The following is a 5000-nucleotide window of genomic DNA, read 5'->3' on the forward strand; positions in this document are numbered from 1 at the left end:
CCGGTGAGCGTTGCACTCGCAGTCGCAAAAACGTACGGCAAGTATATTACTCGGAAGAGTCAATGACAGTCCAAGCCCCCCTGCGTGGGAAGAGTCTTCCTAGGCCATGACCCACCGGAAGGGCGCAGCGTCCCCCACCCCAGACATGTGACGTCAGACTATCGGTATTGACGACTAGACTGATTCCTTATAATCATTTGCCATACACCGGTGGAAGCTGCCGAGACGAGTAACTACATACCGGGCTCGCCGTGTCACTAATGTACAGAGATACAATAGTTTCGACTGGAACCGGATTAAACGTATACACGGCGCTGATTAGTAATAGATAGAGCCATCAGAATACAGATAATGTATAGACCTGTCCGTATACATGCTGAAAGACTCTGCTCACAATCACACGTCAGCCAGACACTCTTATCACGCACTACTCTCTGCCTGTAACAGGCACGCAGACGATATGTAAGCACCAGCATGGAACAACACCCAGTGCATCCTCTCTGCCACATTAGACAATCCACACTATCATAACCAGACCGGGAGGTCCACTCGGAAAACAGAATATCCCACCCTTCCGACAACCACCATTGCTCAGCTAAGCCACCAACACCCACACATGTCCCACACAGGGGTGCACCCAACATCACAATACTGCCTCCTGTCACACCACACAAACAATGGCAGGAATGAAAGACACAGGTCTGCCACAAGCATGGAATCAGAGCGCCGCCTGTTATGAGCCAAAGGTGCACCCTGACGTGGCAAATCAGATGATGCCGCAGTCATTTACTTACGATAATCACAATCAACAAACTGCCGCCCCCCCCCCCCCCAAAACACCTTTCCTTACAACAATGTGTACCTTAACCTAACCCATATTGTGCCTTAACCTAACCCATATTGTGCCTTAACCTAACCCATATTGTGCCTTAACCTAACCCATATTGTGCCTTAACCTAACCCGTATTGTGCCTTAACCTAACCCGTATTGTGCCTTAACCTAACCCGTATTGTGCCTTAACCTAACCCGTATTGTGCCTTAACCTAACCCGTATTGTGCCTTAACCTAACCCGTATTGTGCCTTAACCTAACCCGTATTGTGCCTTAACCTAACCCGTATTGTGCCTTAACCTAACCCGTATTGTGCCTTAACCTAACCCGTATTGTGCCTTAACCTAACCCGTATTGTGCCTTAACCTAACCCGTATTGTGCCTTAACCTAACCCGTATTGTGCCTTAACCTAACCCGTATTGTGCCTTAACCTAACCCGTATTGTGCCTTAACCTAACCCGTATTCTGCCTTAACCTAACCCGTGTTGTGCCTTAACCTAACCCGTGTTGTGCCTTAACCTAACCTGTGTTGTGCCTTAACCTAACCCGTGTTGTGCCTTAACCTAACCCGTGTTGTGCCTTAACCTAACCTATGTTGCGCCTTAACCTACCCTATATTGTACCTTAACCTAACCTATATTGTACCTTAACCTAACCTATGTTGCGCCTTAACCTAACCTATGTTGCGCCTTAACCTAACCTATGTTGCGCCTTAACCTAACCTATGTTGCGCCTTAACCTAACCTATGTTGCGCCTTAACCTAACCTATGTTGCGCCTTAACCTAACCTATGTTGCGCCTTAACCTAACCTATGTTGCGCCTTAACCTAACCTATGTTGCGCCTTAACCTAACCTATGTTGCGCCTTAACCTAACCTATGTTGCGCCTTAACCCAACACACGTTGCGCCTTAACCCAACACACGTTGCGCCTTAACCCAACACACGTTGCGCCTTAACCCAACACACGTTGCGCCTTAACCCAACACACGTTGCGCCTTAACCCAACACACGTTGCGCCTTAACCCAACACACGTTGCGCCTTAACCCAACACACGTTGCGCCTTAACCCAACACACGTTGCGCCTTAACCCAACACACGTTGCGCCTTAACCCAACACACGTTGCGCCTTAACCCAACACACGTTGCGCCTTAACCCAACACACGTTGGGCCTTAACCCAACACACGTTGGGCCTTAACCCAACACACGTTGGGCCTTAACCCAACACACGTTGGGCCTTAACCCAACACACGTTGGGCCTTAACCCAACACACGTTGGGCCTTAACCCAACACACGTTGGGCCTTAACCCAACACACGTTGGGCCTTAACCCAACACACGTTGGGCCTTAACCCAACACACGTTGGGCCTTAACCTGCTCTGTAATTGTCATACGACGCGTTAAATTAGTGTAGTGTTGCCTAACTGCAACCCCCGCAATATAGTTTGCTACTCGCACTGCCCGGTCCCCAGAGTATCGCTTCATGTTAAACACCTTGCAGCTATACACTGTAATGCGGATGGCAGCAGGACGTACATGCTCAATGCCCTTCGCAGTTGTTCATTGGCATTCGCATGGCGAAGCACAGCCTACGTTGTGGTACGGCTTGTGTCAACTGTCCGCTGATGTTGTACGTCCAAATCACACACTGTACTGCACATTGGTCCTCATGTACTGAATGATACATCGTGGTACATGTGTGACCGTACCACGACTGCGCCAACAACGGCGAACCATACGGTCCAAATATTGTGCACTCAGCTACATGTCGTCTCCCTATAAGAGCTGGATTGCAGTATGGTATGCCGTGGATGGCGATCGGCATGAGCCGTCTGTTGATGTAGTGGCGCGTGTTGTCAGACGTAGTCGTCTCTTCTCACACACCGTGATAGCATGGTGCACTGCGTTCCACATCTGCGACATGCGACAGAGGCCGGTTGACAGTCGTTCGCGCAATGGACATCGCATACGTACGGGGGCCACCTTCCACGTGTTCGCGAAGCGTGCACATGTTGTTGCGTGTATGTGGGCAGACATAGTGTGTCGTGACACCTGACACAGGCATGCAACAATCGTTGAATTTGCAAATGGCGATGGACGTCTACGTTTGCTGGTGACGTTACGCAAATGAAGAACTGGTAAACCGTTGTGGTGCGGTTGTTCTCGCTAGAGGTGAATCAGTGATGGCGACGATCGGTTGAGCTACCAACCGGTTGTTTCAGCGATACCCACCATGCCCACGAACGTGAATGGCATGTGGGTGTGAAGCGATACGCGGCGGTGGCTGGGTGGGACCGTCCCCGGCCGGTGAGGGGGGGCCTCCCGGCGTGCTGGCCGCGCGGTGCGTGGGCGCACGCGCTACAGCCGGCTGGTGGGGGCGGCCAGTGGCAGGCGCGCCGGCCGACGGAGGCGGCAGGCGGCGTAGCTGCGCGCCGGCGCACCCTGCACGCGGCGCCGTGCGGCCAAAGTAGGTCCTCGCGGGCCCGGTGCGAAGCGCGGTGGACATCTGCAGTGTGCTGGTCCGATTGAGGACTGTGTGCGCTGAGGATGCGCCGCCGCCCGGCGCTCGGCGCCGCGACGCCGTCTGCTGCTCGGTCGCCTCTGCGGTTCTCGCAGGTGGATTGTATCGCAGCTGTGCGGACGTGTTGGCGCGTGCGCTGTGCTGGGAGAGTTCGCTTCGGCACCCAAGTGGGGCTTTTGTCCTTCTGTGGCGCTGGCGTTGGAGCTGCCGGCCACCGTAGGTGGCGCGTGTTGTCTCCCGCCGGCAATGCCACGACAGCACGCTCCCGGGCCTCTGTCGGCAGCGGCAAGCTCAGTTGGGAGCACGGGTGGTCGCACCTAAAGCGTCTACTCGCCAAACTCCGGGCGATTGCGCCTCTCTCGAACCCGACCAAGTACTTAGGACGGCGCTGCGCGCCGCCGGGACCTGAGAGGGTTTCGAGGTGTATTGTGCAGGGGAGCTCAGCCTCCTCCTGTTTGCAGAATAATTGAGCGGACGCTTGCGTGTTCGCGCGGGCCCCCGGGACACACTCCCGGGCGGCCGGCTGCTCAGCTCTAGTTGACGCAGCTCCCTGGTTGATCCTGCCAGTAGTCATATGCTTGTCTCAAAGATTAAGCCATGCATGTCTCAGTACAAGCCGCATTAAGGTGAAACCGCGAATGGCTCATTAAATCAGTTATGGTTCCTTAGATCGTACCCACGTTACTTGGATAACTGTGGTAATTCTAGAGCTAATACATGCAAACAGAGTCCCGACCAGAGATGGAAGGGACGCTTTTATTAGATCAAAACCAATCGGTCGGCTCGTCCGGTCCGTTTGCCTTGGTGACTCTGAATAACTTTGGGCTGATCGCACGGTCCTCGTACCGGCGACGCATCTTTCAAATGTCTGCCTTATCAACTGTCGATGGTAGGTTCTGCGCCTACCATGGTTGTAACGGGTAACGGGGAATCAGGGTTCGATTCCGGAGAGGGAGCCTGAGAAACGGCTACCACATCCAAGGAAGGCAGCAGGCGCGCAAATTACCCACTCCCGGCACGGGGAGGTAGTGACGAAAAATAACGATACGGGACTCATCCGAGGCCCCGTAATCGGAATGAGTACACTTTAAATCCTTTAACGAGTATCTATTGGAGGGCAAGTCTGGTGCCAGCAGCCGCGGTAATTCCAGCTCCAATAGCGTATATTAAAGTTGTTGCGGTTAAAAAGCTCGTAGTTGGATTTGTGTCCCACGCTGTTGGTTCACCGCCCGTCGGTGTTTAACTGGCATGTATCGTGGGACGTCCTGCCGGTGGGGCGAGCTGAAGGCGTGCGACGCGCCTCGTGCGTGCTCGTGCGTCCCGAGGCGGACCCCGTTGCAATCCTACCAGGGTGCTCTTGAGTGAGTGTCTCGGTGGGCCGGCACGTTTACTTTGAACAAATTAGAGTGCTTAAAGCAGGCAAGCCCGCCTGAATACTGTGTGCATGGAATAATGGAATAGGACCTCGGTTCTATTTTGTTGGTTTTCGGAACCCGAGGTAATGATTAATAGGGACAGGCGGGGGCATTCGTATTGCGACGTTAGAGGTGAAATTCTTGGATCGTCGCAAGACGAACAGAAGCGAAAGCATTTGCCAAGTATGTTTTCATTAATCAAGAACGAAAGTTAGAGGTTCGAAGGCG

The 5000-nt window shown here is 53.4% G+C and overlaps 1 non-coding gene across 1 annotated transcript in view; it reads left to right on the plus strand.

Moving 5' to 3' along the window:
- The first annotated feature begins 3904 nt into the window (after positions 1–3904).
- LOC126434583 (small subunit ribosomal RNA) overlaps positions 3905–5000 on the plus strand; it is a 1910-nt gene continuing 814 nt past the window's right edge. Inside the window, exon 1 of the ribosomal RNA XR_007579334.1 lies at positions 3905–5000. This exon is cut by the window's right edge and continues 814 nt beyond it. This is a non-coding gene — a ribosomal RNA (small subunit ribosomal RNA).

The sequence above is a fragment of the Schistocerca serialis genome, unplaced genomic scaffold, assembly GCF_023864345.2.
Source record: "Schistocerca serialis cubense isolate TAMUIC-IGC-003099 unplaced genomic scaffold, iqSchSeri2.2 HiC_scaffold_1192, whole genome shotgun sequence".
In the NCBI taxonomy this organism is placed as follows: domain Eukaryota; kingdom Metazoa; phylum Arthropoda; class Insecta; order Orthoptera; family Acrididae; genus Schistocerca; species Schistocerca serialis.